The sequence below is a fragment of the Gossypium hirsutum genome, chromosome D11 (assembly GCF_007990345.1).
Source record: "Gossypium hirsutum isolate 1008001.06 chromosome D11, Gossypium_hirsutum_v2.1, whole genome shotgun sequence".
Classification (NCBI taxonomy): domain Eukaryota; kingdom Viridiplantae; phylum Streptophyta; class Magnoliopsida; order Malvales; family Malvaceae; genus Gossypium; species Gossypium hirsutum.
Window position 1 is genome coordinate 58,102,956 of NC_053447.1, and position 15,819 is coordinate 58,118,774.

Consider the following 15,819-nt stretch of genomic DNA (forward strand, 5'->3'; position numbering starts at 1 on the left):
GGTCATTTGAACTTTAAGTTCTTGATCAAATTGGGATTGAATCTATGAGCAAGGCAGTGATGCTAGTTTTTGCTGAATCACCAACTTGCGTATAAGCATCTTCGCCCTTGTAAAGGAGATCAATGACCTTTGCAAGGTTTAGAATTCGAATAAGAGCCGATGTTGGTGCTGCTGTTGGTTTCAAGAACTCTTCATTTATATCCTTCCAAGCCTCGTTGATTTGCTTGTTTAACTCATCGTATGCCTCTTGCATTGACACCCCATATTGTTTCATGTAACACTCCACAGCCGAGGAAACATGTCCTCTCTCTTGCTCAACCTACGATAAAGGTAAATTAATTTGAGCTAATGTAGAGCTGTCCATGGTTAGCTCAAGCCAAATCAAACTCAGATAATAAAAATAAAACAAATAAATTTTTGTACCTTGTGGCCAGCAATATCACTCATCAGCCTACAAATAATGTTTGAAGCTCTGATAATCTTAGGCTCATTAACTGCCCAATTGAATGTCTCGTTTGTTATGCCATCTTCCATGCCAACAAAAGATGCAATTGCGAGCTGCAGATAACCACAAGAAAGTAATGCAATCGGCATATACTCTTCCTTTGTTGGTATGTAATTTCCATGGAACCATTTGGCCTCAATAAAGAAGACTTGAGATTGTTGTTTCATCTGTTAACAAACAAACAAAAAGTTAGCAAAAACCAACTAATGCAGTTGATTAAGATTGCAAACAAAGAATATTTTTCAACAAAAAATAAAGATCATTTATACTGCTTCTATTGCGTATTGGACACGATATGGTTTTCCTTCTTTGGACATCAAATCTTCCATATCTTTATAAACTTTTAAAGCTTTACTATACCACAATTTCATGTAATCTGGAAGTTGATCTATGCAGTTGATATCCCATCTATAATATATCATCAATTCAAATAGTTAATTCTCTCTATAATTCAACAAAAAAAACATTTATTTTTAATGATTTAAAGTGACGGTGGACATATGCATTGAATTATTTATGGATTGCTTTTGTAAAGATTTCAAGTTTTTTGTATTATCCATATGCATCATAAATATCATCCAAAATTGATGTGAGTGATATTATTTTGGTCATGAAAGTTCTAGCAATGGCATATTGGAGTTAAAAGTATAATCCCATCATCCAAAAATAGCATTCCACAAATCTATCCCGTATAAAGAGAAAATTGGTTGCAACATATCTCTTCCTTGTGCAAATGTTGTAGTAAGTTGAAATCTAACTTTGCAAATTTCATTAAGTTTTTGTCTTGGGTTCCATATCCTTCGTATATTGTAGCTCCTAGCAACCAACCTCTGCAAGCTCTTGCGAAGGGGTCGCATTAAAGCATTGGCAATCTGTGTGGAGAGAGGATAGCCTACCCACTTTCGGCCAACTTGAGATGAAATGTGGTGAAGGAACGCGCTTCTTCTAATATATTTTCCCCATGCAGTTGAAGGTGTGCAGCTTCGAACAATTCTAGCATGCCTTTCACATCACCATTTAAAGATTCTTTGAAATTTCCTTTCTCATCTTTGAATTTATTAAATATCTCAGCATAATCATCAAATAAATTTGTGGTGTTATTTCCAAAGTTGCAATTTGCAAATTGAGAAAAAGATTTGTGAAGGACGGACTCAAATTTCATATCTATTTCCATTCACGGACTCAAATTTCATATCTATTTCCATTCACCTTTTAATTTTGGTTATAATTTGATTAAAATAGAGAAAAAAAAGTTGTAGATTCAAAAATTCAAACCTCAAACATATTGGATATCATATAACATCCCTAAAATCTCCTGAATTGGAAAATAGTGTCATTTTAGGAATATACGTGATCGAACTTTCAGAGCAAGTAAAATAAGAATTAACAATGTTAGTAGAGAAGGTAAATGAATATTAGAGGGAATTAAAAGACTTGTGTGTTAAAGAAAAATAAATCTGGGTATATACTAAATTGTAAGAGAGTGAAAAGTGTTGGGGAAAAAGTGTGAAAATTAAAACTATAAAAGAATTAAATTGAAATGAAGGGAAAAGGAGAAATGAGAAAGAGTAAAAATGTAATTTTACCAAAACTAAATATGAATCAAGAATTTGATTTACAAGGGGCAAAATGATATTTTCTATAAATATCTGGACCTATACCTAGTAACTATTTTCTTGTCGATTTTGTATTGATTTGAAAATTAGATAGTTTGATGATTCTTTTGGACTGGTCTAACTACTAATTCTCAGTTCAAGTTGTTTGATTGGCTGGTATAGTTCAGTTTTCAACACTGATGTAGTCATCCTTAAATAGTGGTATCAAGCTCATAACCTCTATTTGCTTTTAAAAACTAAAAACTTACCGCAATCAACATTGAAACCATGCTCCCTTAGCAAACGAAATCGAACGGCAGTAGTGTAAAGATCATCACCATCATGAATGTGATTGCAATGACAATGATATATAATTTGCAAGGCATCTTCTATCTCTTTCTCGAAATGATAAGCCACACCCAAGCGCTGGACCGCATCAATTATGTGCAATTTTTGGGATGATTTATCCGTATCTGTCACCAACATTCTCCTCACTTCTTGCTTCAACTCTCTCTACTCTAATTGAGTTTTGGCATCCATTTTCTGTTCAAGTATGAAAAGCTTCCAATTATTTTTAAAATATTCACATGCATGTATCCCAAATTAGAAAAAGGAAACTTATTTTTTTAAAACATAGGTGTAATTTTATGAAATACATACTAGCACCACTACACCAAAACAGGCTTTTAGCGGCGTCTTTAGCGGCGTTTGTTATTGAAACGCCGCTAAAGATCGATCATTAGCGGCGTTTTATGGAAAACGCCGCTGAAAATAAGAATTAGCGGCGTTTTATCGAAAGCGCCGCAAAAAACCTAAGCCGAACGACGTCGTTTACCGAGCTTTTGGGGATTTAGCGATGTTTTTAATAAAGCGCCGCTAATGTTCAGGGCTTTAGCGGCGTTTTTGAGAAAGCGCCACAAAAAACCTAATCCCAACGACGCCGTTTTCTGAGCTTTCGAGTCATTAGTGGCATTTTTAATAACACGCTGCTAATGCTTAGGGCTTTAGCGTCGTTTTTGAAAAGCGTCGCAAGAAAACCAAAGCACAAAGACACCGTTTCTGAGCTTTTCGGGGATTTAGCGGCGTTTTTGGAATAGCGCCGCAAAAAAAAACTAAGCCCAACGGCACCGTTTTCTGTGCTTTCAGGATTTTGCGGCGTTTTTTTAAAAGCGCCGCTAATGCTCAGCGCTTTAGCGGCGTTTTTAAAAAAGCACCGCAAGAAAACCTAAGCCCAATGGCACCGTTTCTTAGCCTTTCGGGGATTTAGCGGCGTTTTAGGTGTAGCGTCGCAAAAAAAACTAAGCCCAACGGTGTCGTTTTCTATGCTTTCAGGGATTTAGCGGCGTTTTTAGGAAAGCACCGCTAATGCTCAGGGATTTAAAATAATTTAAAATATTTCTTAAAAATGGAAAAATTAAAAAACTGTTATTTAAAATATTTTTAAAGTTTTTTGGATACATTACTGATTTTTTTAGTTTATATATTAAATAATTTCTTATATAATCATAAAAGAGGTAGTATTAATTTTAAAATATTGAATTAATTATCATTATAGTATATGGTTTAGAGTTTAAGGAGTAGGTCGGGTATGGATTTAGGGTTTGGGATTTAAGGTTTAAGGGTTATGTGTTATGATTTAGGGGTTAAGAGGATTTAAGGGTTAAGGGTTAGGGATTTAGGGTTTAGGATTTCAACGGTAAGGTTAGAGTTTAAGTTTAGATTAATTATTTTTATTAATTTTTATATCAAATATGTTCTTATATATTTCTAAAACAGATAATAATAAATTTAATATATTTAAATTATGAGTATATAGTTTATATTATTTAAGAGATATATAATAGATAGATGATCACTTTATGCATGTAGATTGATGCATGTATCAAATACTTTTAAATATTACTTAAAATTTTAATATTTATTTACGTAAAATTTAAATAGTAAAATTATATAATAAAATTTTTTAGGGGTTAGGGAGATTTAGGGGTTAAGGTTTATGCTTTAAGGGTTAAGGAGGATTTAGGGGTTATGGGTTAGGGATTTGGGATTTAGGGGTTATTAATTTTTATATTAAATACTTTTAAATATTACTTAAAATTTTAATAATTATTTATGTAAAATTTAAATTAAATATACAAGAGATAAATAAATAAATAATAAAATTTATTCAAATTTTAGCAAATATTTATTGCATTTTTATTTGTGGCGTTTTTCGAAAAACGCCGTAAATTATCTTTAAACTGGAAAACGGCGTCGTTTCAGTTAATCATTTGTGGCATTTTTTATGAAAACGCCAGAAAATTTACTTATATTTTAATAAAACGGCACCGTCTCTTTCTGTACTTGAAATTTTAGTGGCGTTTTTTACTAAAACGCCGCAAATATGGATACAATCGTCGCAAATACTTATAAATAAAGTGAATATTTAGTAGTGTTTCTATGAAAAACGCCGCAGATAATATTTGAAAAATTGAATAAAACGGAGCCGTTTCATTGACGAGTTTAGTTGGCCCTCAAAATTTGTAAGATTTGTGGCGTTTTCTTTAAGCGCCGCTTAATGAAATGAATTATATGCTGTACTGCCTAAAGGCTTCAATGATTTCTGCTGAAGGGTATATGTTATTTAAACATTAATATACACTAAATTATTATTTTTTACGTATAATTTTTTAGAGTACATTATAAATATTACATACTTGTACATTATAAATATTCCGTGGTTGACCTGACACTTGCTTTTGTGATACCAAATTCAAAAAAATTACAAATACTTTTTTGTTTTTTTACTTCTTATTATGTAATTAGGGTTCTAAGTGACACAAATGCTTAGTTTATTAACTCGTTGTGGCATATATGTTATGATGAAACAAATTAATTGTGTTATTTACATTCGTTTATTAACTTAAAAATAGAGCATAAATTTAAAATTGTAATACATTATTTGAATAATATCAATAATTTATAAATTCGAATGTTGATAAAATTTAAATTATACACTCTTTAAGATTTATAAACTTTATTAAATTTTAACAATTAAAATAATGTATTAAATCTGTATCATATTTTTAAATAATATTATTGAAATAATATTAATAATGTCATAACAATGTATTGCTTAAAAATAATGCCATATGAATGTATCAAATTCATAAATCTATTAAAAATTTGAAAACTTATAAACTTATTAATATATATTTAAAAAGTGAATAATTAGTGGCGTTTTCCTGAAAAAACGCCACAAAATCTAAATATTAGTGACGTTTTGTCAATAAACGCTGCAGATAATATAATAAAAATTGAACGAAACAGCGCTGTTTCATTGACGAATTAAATATTAGTGGCGGTTTTTCTCAAAACGCCGTAAAAGTTGTAAAATTAGTGGCGTTTCCTTGTAAGCGCCGTAAAAGTTGGAATAGAAAACGGGGTCGTTTTAAACATATATCAGTTTTGGACTAAATCCCCGCTCCCAGCACCAAATCCCCTATCTGTCGAAATCCCTAATTCTTTTTACATGCGATTTCTTGCAAACTTATAAGGATTATTTAGCTTCATTGTTTCGGTTTCTTGCTAACTTACATAACCCACACAGAGAAGATGGAGAAGGTGGCCAGACATTCGGATTCTGTCGTCGGGGGAATCAGTATTTAAGGTTCGATTTCCTGATTCTGCGCATTTAAACATTGGGTTTTCTTCTCTTTGTTAATTTTTTTGTTTGTTATTTGTTGATGACCTTGAAATGTCTTGAAATCGTCTTCTCTGTGTATAGGGTTTTCGATCGTTTCATTTTTCTTCATCATCGCGAAGGTACTGTAAAGCTTTCACTTCTTTTATACTGGGAATGCTTTCATTGGTTTCGAGTAAATGTTATGTTGTTGGTGACGACGGTTTGGAGTAAATGTTATGCTTTCATTTCTTTTCTGTTGGTGTCGATGAAATCATGTGCTTGTTTTTTTTAGATGAAATTTTGATGTGTAATTTAGGTTTTATTTTAATAATTGATAAAAAAAGTTGTTACAAGTTTATGATGATTACATTTCCAGGTAATGAATTCGATTTTAATGGATTTTTATGAGACTATGTTTCTCAAGATTTTAATGACAGATTCCTTCAATTTAGGTTTTGAGGTTCGTAAAAGTAGTATAAAATCTCAAAAAAGAAATTCAAAAAATCATTCAAGAAATCAAAAAAGAAATCATGAATTTAGGTTTTGGATTTTAATTGGTTTTTGCAGCTAAGATGGGACCTTCTATTGGTTTTTGCTGCTAAGATGGTACCTTCTATTGATTTCTGCTGCTAAGATGGTACCTTCTATTGATTTCTGCTGCTAAATGGCTAAGAGCTCATCCATACCATTGACTTTCTCATCATAATCTGGTTTGCACATTATGCATAATTTGGTTTTCCATATCATTTAAGCATATGAGTGTCTTTAAATCACTATTTTTTAATTTAAGAATGTGAGTTAAAATATAATGTTGGGTTCTACTTTCATTTTCTGGTTTGTATCTTAAATTATAATGTTCTAACTATGACTCGTAATTGGATGTAAACTTATTCATAATCACATTTAGACTTTGCTTAAATCACAAATTGTACCTCATGTGTTCGGTTTTCTTTGTTGAAAATCAATTCTTTTACTTGGTAACAATTCTTGTAGCTTAGAAAGGAATATGAACACAAAATTTTCCCTTTCTCTAGCATGTTTTTTCTGCAGCAGCTTCGTGCAAAAAACGCAATCATATAATTAATTGAAAAGAACTATGAGTTTTTGAATAACATAGGACTATGAGTTTTGATTTTTTTTATTTCACATATGAAAAGAACTAATGTTATTAAAATTTAGTAATTTTATGTAAAATTTGAAGGTTTTTATTTCACCAAAAGATTGCTATAAATAATTAATTTATTAAAGAGCATACCTTATAATTAATTTTGGTTATCATGTTATCATAAAAGACAAAATAAAATATAAAAAATATGTTTTCTATTAAAATTGACTATTAAAATAAAATGTTATTAGAGGATTATCATACCGTATGTTAAACTCATTTTTATATTGGCTATTGTGACCTAAGAGAACAGGTGAGATGCTAGATTGAAGCAAATATATTAGGCATTGAAATATTCTTAATAATAATATTAATATTATATTAAAATTATTATTAAATATTATTAATAATTATATTAGTAATGTTATTAAATTATATATTATTTTATTAAATTGTATTTAACAATAATTATGTTAAAATATAATTAAATTATTTATTTTTATTAAAATATATTTAACAATAATCTTATTAAAATTTAATAACAATAACCTGACACTTGTACATTACAAAACTTACATAACCTACATAACTTACATAATACAAAATTTACATAACTTACATAACTTACATAATACAAAACTCACATAACTTAAATATCTTACACAACTTACATAACCTACATAATACATTTAACTTACATAACTTAAATATCTTACACAACTTACATAACCTACATAATACATTTAACTTACATAACTTACATAATACAAAATAACTTACAACTTACATAACATACATTACTTTGATAACTTACATAACTTACATAGCTTACTTAATACATAACTTACATAACTTATACACGTACATAACTTACATAATTTACTTAATACATAAATATATATCATATGATATACTCACATAACTCATTTATACTTACCACTGAACAACTTACCCTTGTAATTTCTGGTGAAAATCAGACTTCAAGAAATAAGAAATGGACCGGTCTTAGATGAATTTGTCAAGGGTAAGCGACGGTTATCGAAATGGAGTACAGACTTTTCTAAATTTTGCATTTCAATATGCAAGCCAAGAGAACATGATTCTTTGCCCGTGTAAGAAGTGTGTTAACATAAACTGGCATTATCATGAAGTTGTATATGAGCATCTAATTGTTGATGGGTTTGTTCGGGGTTATAAACAATGGTTTTTTCATGGAGAATGCCCGCCTAGTACTTCCTCTTCAAGGATGGATGTATCTTATGATAGTACTGCTTACCATCAGTCTGTTAGAGGGGATGACATGGAAGGGATATTGCGGGAAGCATTTAATATTCACAGTCATGGTTTACAGTCATTCCCAGCCGACTTTGTGGCATCTGATGATTGTAATCTCGGTGGAAATGCTTTTACCGAACCCGGAAGAAGTGTACATTATGAAGAGCCGAATGGAGAAGCTGCAAAGTTCTACGCGCTACTTAATGACATGACGAAGAACTATATGAGGGATCAAAATTCTCAAAATTGTCTTTCTGTATTCGTCTTTTTCAGTTAAAATGTTTGGGAGGGTGGACCGGGAACTCTTTGACATTGCTGTTAGAGTTTTTGAGAGAAATATTTCCGTTTGCAAAAATCTCTCAATCATGCAAAGATATGAAGAAAATGATAAAAGATTTAGGTCTTGGGTACACCAAAATTCATAGTTGTCCGAATGACTACATGTTGTATTGGGGCGATCGGAGAAACCAACAGTGCTGTCATATATGCGGCCAATCACATTGGATAAATAGAAACACAGAAGATGGGAACAACGATGAAAATGTTGCACAACCAAGACAGAAGCCGGTCAAGATTTTGCGGTATTTTTCGCTGATACCAAGGCTTCAAAAGCTTTTCATGTCGTCGAAGACAGCGGAGTCTATGACGTGGCACCATGATGGACGAATCGATGATGGGAAGATGAGGCATCCGGCAGATTCTTTAGCTTGGAAATCATTTGACAATAAATTTCCAAGTTTTGCAAGCGATCCTAGGAGTGTGAGGCTTGGGCTAGCATCTGATGGATTTAATCCTTTCAAGATTATGAGCACTGCGTATAGTACTTGGCCAGTAGTGCTTGTTCCTTACAATCTGCCTCCGTGGATTTGCATGAAGCAATCTTCCCTTATGTTATCTATGATTATCCCTGGAGAGAAAGGGCCCGAGAATGATATCGACATTTATTTATAGCCACTTATTGAAGAGTTAAAACAATTATGGGCTGGTGTCGAGACATACGATGTGCTGAGAAATGAGAATTTTAATTTACTTGCAGCTTTGATGTGGACCATTAATGACTTTCCCGCTTATGTCAATTTATTCGGTTGGAGTACCAAGGGTCGTTATGCGTGTCCTTGTTGTGCTGCACAAACATGTTCGCAATGGTTGTACAATGGGAAGAAGTTCTCTTACATGGGGCATCGTTGGTGGTTACCGAAAAATCATAGATTTAGATTTCAGAGTTCTGTATTTGACGGTACTGAAGAGTTCAGAGAAGCTCCTTCGCAGACCAGTGGCTCTGAAATCTTGTTCACGATGGAAGATATGAATTTCATTTATGGGAAGATGAACCAACCGCTAATCACGCAAAGAAATAGAAGATCAAATGATGAAGCTGATGATGACTCTGATGAAGAGGATGATCCTAATGAGGCAGAGTTGTGGAAAAAAGAAGTATTTTTTTTGAGTTGCCTTATTGGGAGCATCACCTTTTACGACACAATTTTGATGTTATACACATTGAGAAAAATGTCTGCGAGAACATTGTGGGTACAATTTTGAATGTCGGTGAAAAATCAAAAGACAATCTTCAGAGTCGACTTGATTTAGTCCAAATGGGAATTCAGCCTGATCTTTATCCCAATCCACTTCTGAATGGGAAATATCGGTTGCCGCCTTCTATTTTCTTAATGTCCAAAACGGAGAAAGAACTGTTTTGCATGGTGTTGAAGGATATAAAGGTTCCAGATGCGTATGCATCAAATATATCTCGATGTGTTAGTGTTAAATATCGAAGATTATATTCGCTAAATCACATGACTATCACATCTTGATGCAAGATTTACTGTCAGTTGCTCTACGATGTTGTATGTCGAAGAAGGTGACGTCTTGTATAATTGAACTATCCAATATAATGAAAGTCATTTGTGGCAAAGTTTTGGATGTTCAAGAACTTCAGAAGGTACAGGATCGAGCCGCTTTGACTTTATGCAACATGGAGAAAATCTTCCCACCTTCCTTATTCACCATTATGGTTCACTTGGTAATCCATCTCCCGCACGAAGCAATTCTTGGCAGACCCGTTTTCTATCGATGGATGTATCCCATAGAAAGGTGTTAATTAAAATTTTTAAAATTTTCCTTCATTCACCTCTATGCCTTTAGTTACAACTTTTGATAATGTTGTATATTGTGTTTAGGTTCCTATCCAAATTAAAGTCTTACTGCAGCAATAAGCGATATCCAGAAGGATCGATTGCTGAAGGCTACTTGGCAGAGGAATGTATGACCTTCTGCTCAAGATATTTAGAAGATGTTGAAACAAGGTTGAACAGACCAAATAGGAATGCTGGACTCATGGACCATAACTTAGCCGATACTTATTTGTTCCAAAGTTTTGGAGAACCAATCGGCAAAGTTGAAATTGCAGAATTAGATCATTTATCGTGGGTACAAGCACATCGATATGTTTTGTTTCACCACGAATCATTGGAACCTTTACGAAAGTAAGTTCTATAAATTTGATAAATATTTATCAAACTAAAAATTGTTTATCTTCTAACAAAGTGAACATTTTTTTAACATAGTGAGTACAAACAAATATTGAGATGTCGTTCGCGCTCCCGAAGAACACAACATCGAGATATCAATAAGTTGTTTACAGAATCTTTTTATGAATGGTTAAGCCAAATGGTATGCAGTTGGAGCTTCCGCTTACAAATAATAATGTTTTCTCATAACATTTTTAATTACTCAGTTTACTTTCCATTCAATAGGTTTGGAGTGGGAAGAACGTAAACGACGAAGTTAAATGGCTCTCCCAAGGTCCAAATCGAGTGGTTAAAAGATATAGTGTGTTCCTCATCAATGGATTTAGATTTCATACAAAATATCGCAAGAGGTTGAGGAGAACGCAAAATTGTGGAATAGTTGTTAATTCTGCAATTACAAGTTATGCTAGTGCTAGGGACAATAATCCTGTCGAGGGAAATGTGGAATATTTCGGACATCTTACTGACATAATTGAGTTGGATTACTACGGCAAATGGAAAGTTGTCTTATTTCGAGGTGATTGGGTCGATGTTAATACAGCTCGTGGAATTAAGCAAGATCAATTTGGTTTTACAATGGTGAACTTTGACCGATTGATTCACACAGGACAACAACTGATAGATGGGCTGTATGTATTCTCATCTCAAGTCAAACAAGTTTTTTACGCAAAAGATCCAACTGATGAGGGTTGGTACGTTGTACTCCGTAACATCCCTAGAGACTTGTTTGACATGGGTAGTGGAAGTAGAGATAACATCGACGACAGATCAGAAACTTTGCCCTTTCCAGAACAAAACTTAAACGATAATATCCCTAGTACTAGTGCACAATTTCAATGGGTTCGTCAGGATACGGATGAAGATATTTACGAATAATGATGTAGTAAGATTTTACGATTGTTTAATTATATGTAATATCATAATTTAAATCTTGGTCTTATTATATATTTCAACTATTTTATATGTGTTGTTATTGTTGTAATTAGTTATTAAGCTTTCAACTATTTTATGTGTATTGCAGATAAAATGCCTAGAAGAAAAATTCTAAGGGGAAGTATTGTTCAAAATGATCCAAACTCGACAGAAACAAATAGTACTGAACAACAGACAACAATTGGATCTTCGAATGTTCCGATTACACCTGAGGATCCTACAGAAGTTCAAAGTAATTTTACATTTAATTTACATGCGTGTTCACTTATAATTGATTTATTTTTCAAATTCTTATATTATAATATACTATTTGTAGCTGAAAATGGTGGGACGCGCAGAGGTCGAGGACGTACGCTACTTAGAGAGTTATACGAGTTAAATCCAGTCGAGCGTGTCAAAGTTGGACGAAACAGTTTTGGTCAGCCTGTTGGATCAGAAGCTCGACTTTTAGCAGGATACATGGGCATTTTAGCACGAAATGCGAATATGTTACCTATCAACTACGAGTCATGGCATCAAATGCCCGATAGCAACAAAAACCAAGCCCTCGATAATATTAAGGTAACAAAATGTTAATGTCATCTGTAATGCTTGGGAAATAGTTTCATTTATATTTACTTTATTAACTTGTGTTTTTTGTAGGCGAGGTTTGCTTTAGAGGTCTCGGATGCTTATGTAAAGAAGGCATTGGGAAAAATATGGAGAGATAATAAAAGTACTTTGAAGAAAAATTATTATAAGACAAAAACAACCCTCAATGAGAAATTGCAAAATGTCCCGCCGGGTATGTTGAGGTACCAATGGGAAGATGCGGTTAGATTTTGGAATTCGAAGAAAGGTGAGGTATAACGTACTTCTAAACTATTGTAATTATTTTGGTTTATAGTATTTACTATTTACGTACTAAAAATTTCATAACGTAGGATTGTGAACAAGTTGGAAAAAGCAGCAGGCAGAAACAAAAATTCACTCACACAGCCGGGTCGAGAAGTTTTGCATGTGTAGCTGAGGCGGAGGTATTTTTAATTTTTTAATATTGTCAAATATGTATAACTTTCCATTAAATAATATTTTTACTACTATATTGTAGGAACTGTCGTCCGGTCAAAAAGTTGGACGCCTTCAACTTTTTGAAATTACACATAGGAAGAAAGATGGATCTCCCATGACTCCTGAAGCTGGTGAAATAATGGTACGTTTACTTAATACGATTTGACTTGTTTTAGTTATTTATAGTGTTTATTTTCTAATTGTTTAACTCATTGCTTGTAATGCGACTATTGTTATGTTGCATATGTTTTTTAATATATATTGCGTTCCTAACTATGTGATTTATTTATTAGGAAAAACTAAAGGACAAAAAGGCGGAGTACGAAGCGATTGCTTCTAGTGATAGTTCTGTTCATCTTGAAGACATTGATAATCGGATTATTACTGAAGTTTTGGGTCCTGAAAGGTATGGTCGGGTTCGATTTCAAGGATCTTTTGTTAGCCCAACCCAATATTTTGGATCCAGCTCGCAGCGATACATGGCTTCGGGAAGTCAGGCTCAAGCTGAAGTTCAGAGGTTAAAAGACCAAATGACTCAGATGCAAGCGGCCACAGTTGAGGTTCAAAGGAAATATGAAGATATCCAGCTACAACTTAAAGCAGAGGCTGCAGCGAGGGAAGCAGCGGCTGCAGCGAGGGAAGCAGAGGCTGCAGCGAGAGAAGTAGAGTAGAGCAAAAAGTACGATGAACTCCAGCAGCAGCTTCAGACTATGATGAAGATGTTCCAGTCGCAACTTCCACCGTCATAGTGTATTGCATAAATATTTTTATTATTTTAACATTTAACATTTTTGCAAAAATAATATGAATTCACTTTTATTTATTGATATTAATATTATTTTATTTGTTTGATTTGAAATATTATATAAATTTATTGCTTTTGGCTGGTTTAGATCTGGTTGCTCTTGATTTGTTGCTATAGGAGGGCTGCAAAAATGAAAAATTTAATATAAAAAAATCCCAAAAATTTAGCGGCGCTTAGAAAAAAACGCCGCTAAAGACCATGTTCTTTAGAGGCGCTTAAACAAAAATGCCGCTAAAAACCATGTTCTTTAGCGGCGCTTAGAAAAAAACGCCGCTAAAGACCATGTTCTTTAGAGGCGCTTAGAGAAAAACGCCGCTAAATTTAGCGGCACTTTTTCTTAAGCGCCGCTAAAGAACATGGTCTTTAGCGGCATTTTTTTCTAAGCGCCGCTCAAGAACATGGTCTTTAGCGGCGTTTTTGTTTGTAAACGCTGCAAACGTTTGCGACGTTTTCGTTAGCGACCTTTTTTCCTTTAGTGGCGTTAAAAAAGCGCCGCTAAAGGCCTAAAAACGCCGCTAAAGACCTGTTTTGGTGTAGTGCACAAACATCAAATTTGAATAATATAGGTATATGATGTCACACAAACAGACATTTAAAATTATTTTCATGCGTGCCAAGATACCATTTTAGAAGGAGAATAGAGGAAAATGTCCCCCCAAAAGTTAGGAGCAAAATTGGCCAAATAACGATTTTCCTTGGACATGTTACCAACTTGAGATGGAACAGCAGAAACTTGATAAGACATTTTCTTTAGTGTGCTAGAAGCTGTTTTGGAGTTTTGTGTGATCCAAATGCTTGCATGAGTTGCATGTATTTATAGGCATCATTTGTTTGTTATGGAGGGTGTTTAGTGATTTCTCATGTTAATATTTTAATGACATATAATTCTTTATGAGAATGTTATTGTTAATAAAATTATTTTATAAGGTTTAGTATACATTGACTAAAATTCTAAAAAAGTTATATTAACATGTTTGGTATACTCAACATTTTCTTGAGAATGTAATATTAATTTATAAAATTGTCCTTATTAAATAAAAATAACATTAATATATTTTAATATTTCAATTAAATATATATTATTAACGAATATTTTAATTAATCCGCAAGGTATGATTTCCTCACATTTTGATCTAATCATGATTTTCTCACATTTTGATCTAATCCATTATATGAACACATTAAAAAAAAAACTAGCAAGCTAACTCAAGATTGTGAATATGTACAATCTGTAATTTTTTCCTTATTACATTGTAGATATAAATTCAAGTGTATTCATATATACAACTATGGCTTGAAATTATCTTAATACTAATTCATAAATTAGTAGTTTGTTTTAGGTATAGTTTCTTCATTTTTAACACAAGAATTTTCATGTAAGCTTTGTTAAGGTGGCATGCCATATATCTTTCTTGACGAGAAAATTGAGAAAAGAAATATTTTTAAAATTGAATTTGAAAGTAGGTGATGCCAATGTTGTTGCTAGTGCAATAAGATATCATTTATGAATAGGCTTATTTTTCACATAACTACTTAATTCTACAAGTTGCTTAAGCTTTCTATGCTAAAAAACAAAATATAGTTATAATAAAATAAAGGTTAAATACTCAAGTTGAGGTCAACCTTTTAGGGGTTGCTCAAATAATGGTCAAACCTTTCAAAATATTCATATAAAGGCTTAACATTTACAAAAGTACTTAAACGAAAGCCAAACCTTTCAAAGTGTTCAAATAAAGTGCCAAAACTTTTTGAAAGTACTCAAATAAGAATCAAACCTTTCTAAAAATGCTCAAAAAAAAGGCTTTTTAAATATCGTATATTAGGTCTAAGATTATGTTTTTTATTATTTTCTTTTATTTTCAACCAATATCTAATTCAACTATCATTTATTTTATTTTTTGATTTCTCAAGGTATCTACTAGAGCGAGCCCAATAACTAATCCTCCGCATTCCTATGTATTTTTTATATATATATATTTTAGAATTCACCTAATTTTTATTCAAATTGGATTGAAGTACGTGAAAAGTCTTTATTTGAACATTTTTAAATTAAGGTTAGACCATTATATGAACATTTTGAAAGGTTTGGATCTTATGTGAGCAACCCCTAAAAGGTTGGGCTTTAATTTAAGCATTTAGCCTAAAATAAGATATAGATATTTACCTAGTATTCTTTTATAAAAATAATTTAAAATAATTAATCAAAGTTGTAGAGACAAAAAAAAGGAGAAAATAAGCAACAACTGCGTTTTCTTTTTCTTTTTACATTGAATAAATTAATTAATATCCTAAACACAAATAAAAGAAATGTCAATTTTTTCCTAACAATTTCCTTTTTCTTTTCATCTATATAGGT

At 32.3% G+C, this 15,819-nt stretch overlaps 1 pseudogene; it reads right to left on the reverse strand.

The window, feature by feature from the left end:
• Nucleotides 1–10: 10 nt before the first annotated feature.
• On the reverse strand, nucleotides 11–14,208 carry LOC107926785 ((+)-delta-cadinene synthase isozyme XC14-like; annotated as a pseudogene).
• Between the last annotated feature and the right edge of the window lie 1,611 nt (nucleotides 14,209–15,819).